Below are 11,430 nucleotides of genomic sequence, written 5' to 3'. Positions count from 1 at the left end.
GGGGGAATTACCACTTTTCCTTTTTACTTTTGTTAAGATCAAAGAACTTTATGTATTTTAGTGGTTTATGGGTTGATTTTTAGTTAAAAGAAAGTGCATGTGTTTGACTATTTTAAGGAACTTTAACTTCAAGCATGCTTTATGTTTTTAAATTTTAGTTTTAAACAAAGTTTGTAGATCTCCATGGCTGAACACGGGTTTAAAAGGGGTTGACCTTTTTTTTTATTTATAATCTCAAATTATTCCTGCATTTTTTGGCTTTTGTTTGTTTTTATAAAAAACCTCTTCCTGTCTTGTTGAAAATAAAAAAGAAAGGGAGGGAAAAATGAAGATTAGATCTTATTGTTTGATTTTTTTAAAGGGGTTTTTTTTTTAAATCTTTTATAGTTGTCTTTTTAGGGACCAGTACTTTCTTTGTTGGTAGGGAAAAGGTAGATACCAAAAAAAACTTTTTAAATATATACTTGAGACTGTTTTCCTGTATAGAGTCGCAGTTGTTTTCAAAATTTGGTAAAATTTAAAATTTTTTATTTTTAAAACGGATTTACTCGTTTGAAATATCTCTGACTTAGATTTGTTTGTTTGCACAATGATCAGGTTGTTTGAAGATTTAGAACTGCTATTTCAACTAAGCTTTGTTTTTGCAGATCTGATTTCGGTTAGAGAAGGGAAAAATTCTTCTGCTTTTTAAGTTTTAGTATTTTATTTTTAAATTTTTCATTTCATTATAGAAGGTGGGAATATGGTTAAATCCATTTAGAGGTGACTTTCTTTTATGTTTTTTCTCTCTTCTCTTTTTTCTTTGTGGTATGGAAAAGTGCGTGTTTATTGTTTCTAACGACAGGTTAGTCATGTTTGGGTGTTTCTATCATTTTAAAAAAATATCCTTGTTCTTTTATTTTTGTATTAGATGAAAAGGGTTGAAGTTCTGCTTTGGATGTGCTGGAATTGTTCAATTTGTTCTTAGATTTATGATAAATTTGTTATCTGCAAGTTGGACTATTTTTTTCAGTCTTTTGTGAACTTATTTTGTAATTGGATCAATTTATGATACCATTGTGTTTGTTGTTTCCCTGCCCCCAACCAGATTTTATTGAGACTTCAAGTAATGTATTGAGATAAAATTTTTTTATGATGTCCTTGAAGTGAAACCCTTTCCCAATTTTAAGAATTTACCCGCTCCTTTATTGCATCAGGGTCATTTCTTTGAATTTTTTGAAGTTTACTGGCTGAATAAGTATGATCAGTTTAGTTCCATCTCATTTGTTGCTTAACGACTTGCTTTTTTTTCCCTTTTCAGTTCTCAACCTTTTTTTAAATGTTTTCTCTCCTTTTCTCTCTTTAGATACATAGTAAATTTTTTTTTTTTTTTTTTAAATTTTCAGGTACTGCTGCCATCTTTAATTCCTAACAAAATTGTTTGAAGATGATTTTGAACAATTTGAAGCTAGGCGTTGAAGTGGTTTCCCCTAACCTTTTACCGAAAAGTCAAGGTTCATCGAGTTCTTTCGTGGAACTTTACTTTGAGGTCAGAGGTTCCTTAAGGGAAAAAAGATTTAAGTCCTTTGTGGAATGAGACTTTCTACTTCAACATCTCCGACCCTTCCAACCTCCTATGCTCACTCTTGACGCCTATGTGTACAACAATGTTGACCACCAGTCCATTTCCTTTCTTGGGAAATTACTTTCCTTTTTGTCCTTATTCGGATTCCGTTGTCTTGCATTATCCTCTTGAGAAGCGAAGTATCTTTTCACGTGTGGGGGAGAACTGGCCTTAAAGTGTATGTTTTTGGGCGATCCTTCCATAAAGTCATCTTGGATACTCGGTTCACACCATTCAGTTCAAACCCCAGCCCGAAAATCCCGAGATCTGAAGTGAGACATACTTTCCATCATCTTCCCAATCCAAATCACCCACAGCAAACAACAACAAGCTCCTGCGTGCCCCCTGTTCCCTGCATCATGAAGGGAAAGAAAATTCCCCGAGCAAATAAAGGGTTTCCCGGGAAGTCCCACGCCCACCTAGCTCGTCCGGATGCATTCTTAAATGGCTCAACCCTTGACTATGCACTTAAGGAAAACGGTCCGTTCCTGGGGGGGCCCGAGTTGTGGGTGGTCGTGTTATTCGTAGGGACAGGTGTCTGGTTGACCCGTCTTGTTGAGAAGATGCATTTCCCTTTTTGTTAGAGTTGTTAAGGCTGTGAGCTTCCCATGATGGATATTACAGGGGTGATCCTTATGTTGGGTCCCTCGGGAATTACAAAGGAATTACGAAGCCCTTGAGAAAAATCAAAAACCATGTGGGTGGTTTGCCTTTTCTCGGGGAAAAGGGTGCAAACGCCCGTGTTGAGGTCGTAGTTAAAGACAAGGATTTTAAAAGATGATTTTGTAGGCCTGTGCAGATTTGACCTCAATGAAGCCCCGATGCGGGCCCCACCGAAGTCCCTAGCCCCGGGGGGCCGGCTTGCAGAAAGGGAGAGAAGATGGGGTTTTGCTTGCTTTTTGGATCGGACACAACGGATGAAGTTTTCCCGGTTTGGCTTTCCGATGCCTTTATCTGTTGACACGGTTCATCCCTCTTATACGTTCAAGGTCTATCATCCCCACGGTTATGGTACCTCCGTGTTAATGTTGTCGAGGCACGGGATTTGCCCCGACTGAGAAAACTCGTTCCCGGACGCTTACGTGAAGGTACAGATGGGAAAACCAATTTTGAAAACCCCCCGGGGGGAATTCCCCCTTTTAAATGAAGATCTCCTGTTTGTTGCTGCTGAACGTTTGATGAAAATCTCGCCCTTTCAGTGGGGATCGCGTGGCCCCGGGGTAAAGCAGATTGGGAGGGTTATCACCCCTTTGAGCATGGTGGAAAAGCGTGCTGAGATAAAATGATCCATTCTCGTTGGTTTAATTTGGGAAAAACCCCCGTGGCCGGGATATTGATCAAAGAAGGAAAAATTTTCAAAGTAAACTTCATCTCGAGTCTGTCTTGGGGGGCTATCATGTCCTCGACGAATCCACTCATTATAGTAGTGATCTTCCCCCCACAGCAAAACAGCTATGGGGCCCCCAAATCGGGGTTCTTAAACCCTGAGTCTTAAATGCTGGGGGACTTCACCCTTTGAAAACACGAGATAACAAGGGGACATCGGAACATATTGTGTAGCAAAGTATGGTCACAAATGGGTTGAACTCGAACCATTGTTGTAATCTCTGCCCAAAAACTGGCAGCCCCTTTGGGGGGTTTTTTATCATACGGTTCTCACTGTGGGTGTGTTCGACAACAGCCAACTCGGAAAAAAGGGGTTCATAAAACGTCCCAAAGACCTAAAGGTCGGGAAGGTTAGATCGATCTACACTTGAAACAGGCAAGTTTCACATTTACCCACTGCTTGTCCTTCATCCTACTGGTGTTAAAAGATGGGGTTGCATTTGGGATACGTTTTACATACATCTTTCTAACATGCTTTACAAATACTCACGTCCTCTTTCCGAAAATGCATTACGTGGCCTTTTACTGTTTGAAACCCCGAATGCTAAGGCACCAGGGTTAATATAGTTGCCATGCGTTGGGACGAGCAGACCCCCCTTGAAAAAATGGTGGAATTTTGTCGGATGGGATTCACATTTATGGGTATGGGGGCGTAGCAAGGCGTTTTTTTCCGTTTGATGTCGATTTTCACGGGATTTTTTGCTGCGGGAAAATGGTTGGAGATATTGCATGGGAAGAACCCGATCAAAACAGTCCTCGGACGTTTCTTTCTTAGTTGTTTTTTTCCGGAACTCTTTTTACCAACTGTTTTCCTATACATGTTTCAAAAGGAGGGGAATTACCTTTGGCCTATTCCCCCTCAAGCACAAAGTTATGAACCCAGTCATGCCCCCAGATGAGCTTGATGAAGGTTCGACACGTTTCCAACACCCGCCCCCTGAACGGTGAGAATGAGGTATGATCGGTTGAGGAGCGTGGCTGGACGGTTCAAACAGTAGTTGGTGAGTGGCAACTCAAGGGGCGACTCCAGTCATTACTGAGCGGGGTGCCCCCCGTGCTACGGCCCTCTTTGTTACTTTTTTGCCTTGTTGCTGCATTGGTATTGTATGTGACGCCGTTCCAGGTGATTGCCCTGATAGGTATCAGATGAGACATCAGATTTCGACATAGGGCCTTCTGTGCCAATAACTTCTTCCGTCGGGTGGAGGGCAGACAGTATGTTGTAATTGTTTCTATTGCTTTTTTATTTTTGTCGAACGAATGCTTATTTAACGTGTTTTTTGTTTTTTGCTCGAGCATTGGATGTGGGGACTAGATTTTTTTCGGGCCATATAAATAATTCTATGGCCCGCCATTTTAATGTATAATAAAATCCCTTCCTACAATCTTTTTTTCCCAATTTATTTTAATAAACTTTGGTTGTGCATTTTTTTTCTAAGATTGGGAATACATGATCTCAAGCTGTTTTAATTTAGGCTTTCTTCCATAATAGTCATGACACCATTGTATGCATATTTTCAATTTCATGAGGGAGATGAGAAAAATGAAATTATGAACCAAAGATTAAAAAGAAAAAACCAACTCCAAAGGGTGGTGTTAACAGTTCTTGCCCTTTGAATGGGCAGTCACAAAATTTTATTTAAGAAAATTGACTTTTGGCCAAGCTTATACTTCGGATGAGACCAAGAACTGAAAGATGTTTATCAAAGAGAGACAGGGACGAAAAAAACTCAAAAAACTGAAGTTGGCTTTTTTAAAACCCTAATTTTAAACCAACCCTACAAAAGTAAAAATTTTTCCCTTTCCCTTGCAAAAAGTGGATTGTTTTTGGGGGTTTTTCCCCCACCCTCCTTGGCCTCGAAGAGTGGGAGCACAAAACTTTAATCAATTAAATGGCATGGATTTAATAACCCGGTTTCCACAAAACATTTGGGGTTAAAAAAGTTAGAAAAAAGGGAAAACTATTTTTTTTTTTGTTTTGTTTTTAGGAATGAAAGGTAGAATTTTTTTTTTTTTAAAGATTTATCCTTTTTAAAAAATAACATAAAATTCAAAAAAAAAAAATTTCCATTTTTATCCCTTTTTTAATATTACCCAAAAATAATTAAAAAGGGGGGAAGAAAAAAATGAAAACACGAATTCCAAAAACTATTAAAAAAAAAAGCAAAACATATTTTGAGAGATTTTAAAAAAATTGCTTTTTAAAACACAAAAAAACAAAAAATAAAAATTTTAACTCTCATATTACAATTTTTTTTGAGAACATAATGTTGTTTTTTAAAAAAAAATTTAAAATTTAAAAAAAATTTTTTTTTTTTTCCAAATTTTTTAAATTTAAAAAAAAACTTGAAAAAAAAAAATTATAGAATATTAACATTTATTTCCTAATTTTAGTTTTTTATATTTTTTTATTTTAAATTTTTATAAGGAACCCCATAAAATTTTTGAAAAAGTGGGGTTATTTTTTTTGGGAAAAATTTCATGACCCAAATTGTTTTTAAATCATAAATTTTAATTTTTTTTGTATTCTCTAAAAAATTTATTCTGTTATCATATTTAAAAAATTGGAGAAAAATTGTTTCTAGATGAAGGAATATTCCCGCAAGCGGTTCCTCCATCATCATGGATTAAATTTGTTTTTATCTTTTTTTTCCCCTTGTTTTATATTTTTTTAGTTGGGGAGTAAACTGAAAAAGAAGAATTGTATATAATGGGGATGTCTGGTTAAGTTAGAAACATTTTTTAAAAGTACGGAAAATTTCTATGAATGGTTGAACATATTAGTATGTGGAAATTCACCCCAACCCATTTTGACGGGAACTAGATTTATGGTGAAGATCCATTAAAATTTTGAAATATTATTTGTTTTTAAAAGTCACACCCCCTCTTTTTCCCTTTTATGGCGGCGTTTTTGGGGTTAAATATTTTAATTTTATTTAAATTTTAGACATAATTTTTTTTTTTTTTAAAATAAATTTATAGATTTGGAACTACTAAGTAGTTTAGGTAATAATTAATAATTTAAAAATTGAAAGGCCTAGGAAATAAGTTAAAAAAAAATTGTTTTTTCAAATTAAAAAGGGAAAAAATTGGAACGGAAAAAATTTAATTATAATTAATAAATTATCAATTTAAATCCCCGTTTGGGGATTGTTCAATGACCCCAAACCACCAAACCCAAACTTTATAACAAAACCCAAAGAGAAACTTCACCTTTCTTTTTCATACATATAACCCAAAAAATTCTAGAAGGCTTGGAGAGATTGTCAATGATTATGTAATAGGACAAGGAACAAGACTTGATCTTGGGGTTTTGCCATCTTAACCCCAAATCCATCCCCAAAATTTGGGAAAGACATGCGCCATTCGTGCTTCATTTATTACATTAACAAGTTTTCGATGTGATGTGAAAGGGTATTGAAATGGTAATTGATCTTTTCCAAGAAACCATAATTATGCTTTCGATATGCTCAGCTACCTCTCTGAGCATTTTCTTCTTTATGCTAGAATTTATGAAGCGACATCACCTCTCTCTAGCTCAACCTACAAATGATACAAATTTGTTAAAAGAACTGCCCTATCGGGTTGGGGGGGGGGGGGGGGGGGGGGGGGGATTTGAAAAGAAGGGAAAAAAAAGAGGTAGAAGTTTGAGATTTCCGTTGGGGCCTTGGTCATTGCAAAATCGAATTATAACCGAAGTTGGAAATAATTTCTTTGCAATTTTTGCTAAATCAATGGTTTCATTTGATTTCATTGGGAGACCAAAAATCACATGAAAGGAAAGTAATGGCCCGGATGAGGAGGTCCCCCCATTTTTCAAGATACTCTTCAAGGTTGGTATATGGCCTTTGTGATACCAGGTTGCTTCCAAGAGGGTTTACAGAAGTTGACCCACTGAATTGTTGAAACATCAGAAGACTTTTCAAAATGCATGAAAAATCATAGGGACAGGAAAAAAATTTGACTTTTAAGTATAGCTTAATTTTTTTTGTGACGACAAATTGGCTTTTTTGGTTGATGTGGTGCTCTAACATAAATAGGCGATAAATAATTATTTGGAGAATATAGTTTAAGGCAGTAACCTAGCAACTTAGGTTGATACTCCTACATATTTTGGAACCACGTTTCTTAAATTAGCTTAGGCACATTATTGGGAATTTCCCGCAAAAAAAGGGCAAAGGGGGGGATCTTCCCTTCTAGGGGGCCAAAAGGGGGATTCATAAGTTTTATATGGGATAAATTTTAAAATTTAAAGTTTTCAAATACAACAAAAAAGTTTGTAACAATGTCCGATTTTTTATTCCCCAAAATACCCCCCCCACCTCATTAAAATGAGATCTTTTAAGCATTTTTTGGTCTATTACCTAAGTTCCCCAAATTTTCCCCCCCAAACTTCATCCCTAAAATTTCCCCCAACTCCCATGTCCTTTTCCCATGGTGTTTCACTGCAGTTCTCCAATACAAAATCAAATCAATATCACTGTTATAATATGAAAACAAAACCCAAATCAACCATTTTACTGTTGTAATCGGGAAAAAGAAAACCCAACTATCAGAATTTAAGCCTTTTTGGCACTTTGTCTTGGCCTATAAAGCATTTGAACATATGTTATACTAGATATGGAAAGACCTTTTTACTAACCACTTTTTCAGATAAGGTAATGCTGAAGGGCCACCCTTTTGTTGTTGAATTTCAACAGATATCTCTTCCATTTTCATGCAATGCTCTGAAACAAATCTGCATACATTTGGTGACATTGTACTTCATTTGGATCCCACCTAAATGGTCTCATTTATGATTATTATGCATTTAAATGTAACTACTTAATTAATTTTAAATTGACATGTATTAAATGTTGAATTTAGCATGTGAAAAACTTTCTATGGCACGAGTGAATTGCTCCACGTCGGAAATAACCATAAATTCTCTCTTTATAATTAAAATTAATTGAATCACTTTGGTGAGCCATATTCTCATGCTTCCATGTTGAGGCTCAGAGGAAATTTCCCTACAGCGTAAAAGAAGCTTTCTATATCCTGTCCCTTGTAAAGGACAAATCTTCAACTATGCAAAATTCCTCCACCATCTGTTTAATTTCCCAAAAAAAAAAAAAACAGATTAAAAGCAAGGTAAACAAATATTCAATGAAATAGTTAAGGTGAGAAAATACACACCGTTTTGAAAAATAAAAAGATAAGAATAAATTTTAAGTTGTTATTATTTGGCAGGTTTTAATACCTTATAAATCTTTAAGATCTTTTTGGTGTGGGTTGAATAATTTGAAGTTAAGTTTTCCCCTTCAACAACATTGGATTTGCGTAACATTCTATTCATCTTGAGCACTAAGGTGTCTTCAAAATCGTCCTTCTCAATGCCAAATTGACTTCAAGCTATTGCTAAAATTGTATTCCTCATTAGTATAAATCTGTCAACATTTGATTTAGATAAATTCTTGAGGTTTTGGTTGAGAACATTCTATGTCGTTCAGTAAGATCATCCATGCTCAGATATGTCCCTTCCCAAAAACTCCAATAATGTTTTGATATCTGAGACTTTCTTTGTCAGAGTTTCCTTTGCCAGCGAACAAATCTTTAACATATCTGTAGTACAAAAGGAATTATAAGAGAATGGGGGAAATAAACTATTACTCCTGTCCCCAAAGGTTTTTTTTCCTATTATTTTCAAAAAGATTGACACATTTATATTTATAAAAATTTAACTTTAGAAAGATTTTCAAAAAACTAAATTTTTTTAAAACTTTCAAAAATCTTCCTTTATTTTTTTAAAATCCGTCAACCAAATCACAATCTTTTTATATATAACCACAAAATACCCCCTGGTTTAGACAATATAGACACGTAATTTAAGGGGGAAATATTTTATAGTAATAATTAAGTTGATGATAACCTTGTGAAGCATGGTGTGTTCCCCGAGGACCTGAAGCACAATACAGTAGCATAGAGATCCTCATCATGATCCTTTGAACTTGAATAATTTGCACCACGGTACATGCACTTTATTATTTTTTTTCCAAAGTTTCCCCTTATTTTTCAACCTCAAAGTAACTACTGAGGCTCAATTTTTTCAATTCTGTCAACAAGCTCTAGCAGGGCCAGTGGATTTGTGTTTGAAAACGTGCAACTGATCATTTCCCTTTTTTAGCTTCCCCAGCCAATTTTTGTACTTCTTTTTCTGCATGCATGCATGAGCAATAATTATTACTACTACTCTAGTAAATTAAAAAATTTAAAAAAATGATAATAAAAGATTAACGATAGGTTTTTTAAATTAATACTCACAGAATATTCACTTGTAAAGAAAGTAGATGATCATATTTCCAAAAGTTTGGTTTATAGGTAGAATCCTCCTTTCAGGATGACTTTGCTTTTCTATAGTTTAAGTTTTTGTGGCCTGGGTTTTTTTGAAATAATGGACATAATGTTTCTGCAAGCCATGGTTTGAGATAATTTCATATTTGCAGGTATAGAGGATATATATAAGAACCATTTTCATAGTGGCAGGTATAGAGGTATATATAAAAACCTTTTTTCATATTGGCAGGTATAGAGTATAAGAACCATTGTCATATTGACAGGTATAGAGGATATGTATAACTATATAAGAGCAGGTATAGAGGATATATATGAGAACCATTTAAATAAGCATGAAAAAAATGTGCGAGAATGTCATTCAATTATTTGCTCTAGCTTTTTTTGGGTGGTTTTAGAGTATATTTTCATATTGACAGGTATAGAGGATATACTATATCCTAAAAACCCTTTTTATATTGACAGGTATAGAGGATATATACAACTATATAAGAGCAGGTATAGAGGATATGTATGAACCATTTAAATAAGTAAAAAAATTTCGAGAATTTTCATTCAATTATTTGCTCTATTTTTTCGTTAGCAGAGTGCTTGAGGAGGAGTCCTTTTTATATATAGTACGTACGGGTAATATGGAGTACATTTTTTTTTTTTTTTGGGGAAAATTTTAAGGGACTGGTCTTTAATTTTGTCCCCAAATTTAAAATCTTTTAAATTTTTTTTCTTCGTCAAAAAATTTGGAGTTCCGGGTCCCAAAAACCCTCGGGCAAATTTTTTTTTTTTTAAAAAAACTCAAAGGGGTTTTTAAAAAAAATTAGGCTTTTTTGGGGGAGTTTTCTTGGGCAAACCTTCCCCCTAAAAAAGGCCCAACTTTGTCCCTCTCCTTTAATGGGGCTAATTTTACCCCAATAGCATAATTTTTTACAAACCCCCTTGCGATTTTTTTTTTTACGAAATGGGTTTTAACCCGGAATCTCGGGGGATTAAAAAAAAAAAAAAGAAAAAACAACAATTTGATGGACAAAAAATTAAAAACTGTTTCCTTTTTAAAAATCGTGCAAATGACCCATGGAGTATTAGTAATAAGTCGGGCGTAAAAACGGGTTTGGGCCCCAAACCCCCCCCTGGGGCCAGAGTTAAATGGGGGGCCCCCGGGGGCGACCCCAAAAGGGCCTTTTAAAAAACAACCCAATCCGACCCAAGGGGTCCAAGGCGTTTTTTTCAATAAAATTTTAAAGTAAACTGAAACATAATAAATGGGAAAAAAAAAGTGACAATGATCTTCATTTGCAGCGACGACACACTATAAAAAATGCATCAATTCAAAAGCTTCAGTAATCTCCCTGCTAATAAATTAAAAAAAAGATTACTAAGCAGTAAGCAAGATAGCTGTTAGAAAATCACCCCCACCATTATAATTTAATAATTTGTAAGTCTTCACTTTACTAACAGGTGTATAAAAACAATTTAAAATCAAAACCCCAAGAAAACCGAAAGAAAAAACTAATTAGTATTTTTTAGATGAGTGTCGAAAAAATACAAAAAATCAAGGTAGGTTTTTCGAGTTGTACAAGATTAGATACAGATAAGATCATAAATGATGACTGCATTCTATAAGAGGCGTAAAAAAACAGGAGGAGGTCATTGAAGATATATGATTTGATCATCATGTCATACGTAGGCATACAATTCAGTGCTTCATAAATCATAATGAGTGAATATCTCAAAATTGGACAATATAAACTTAAAATTACACGAAAGGAAGTTATTTCAATATGTTCATAATTATCGTAATCGATATGAATGCATAATACACCTGAAACAAAGGATTCATATGAGCAATATAAACTAGTTAAGACTAAAACTTAAATCATATTATCACGATCTTCTAGTGTTTGTATTCATATATAATCTTTGAAATTATTTACCCCGAAATTAGGTAATAAGTTGAATTTGCAAATGAGGTATAGGATATGTGGACATTTAATCTATTTTTGATTAATGAAGAATGTATATTTTGGGGTTCACTTATAAAGGTCAAATATAGTAAATCGGTGCAAAATTTGGACAAATGTGTTAGTATTATGGATTAGAGCTAGAATATTTATGTA

The 11,430-nt window shown here is 34.7% G+C and overlaps 2 pseudogenes; one reads left to right on the top strand and one right to left on the bottom strand.

Moving 5' to 3' along the window:
* The first annotated feature begins 1,426 nt into the window (after nucleotides 1-1,426).
* Nucleotides 1,427-4,139, top strand: LOC132042561 (multiple C2 domain and transmembrane region protein 7-like; annotated as a pseudogene).
* Nucleotides 4,140-6,255: 2,116 nt separating this feature from the next.
* LOC132042560 (alpha-farnesene synthase-like) lies at nucleotides 6,256-8,588 on the bottom strand (annotated as a pseudogene).
* Nucleotides 8,589-11,430: the final 2,842 nt, after the last annotated feature.

The sequence above is a fragment of the Lycium ferocissimum genome, unplaced genomic scaffold (assembly GCF_029784015.1).
Source record: "Lycium ferocissimum isolate CSIRO_LF1 unplaced genomic scaffold, AGI_CSIRO_Lferr_CH_V1 ctg16168, whole genome shotgun sequence".
Lineage (NCBI taxonomy): Eukaryota > Viridiplantae > Streptophyta > Magnoliopsida > Solanales > Solanaceae > Lycium > Lycium ferocissimum.
Note: the sequence above shows the minus strand (reverse complement) of the source record. Positions and strands in the feature narration are given on the sequence as shown.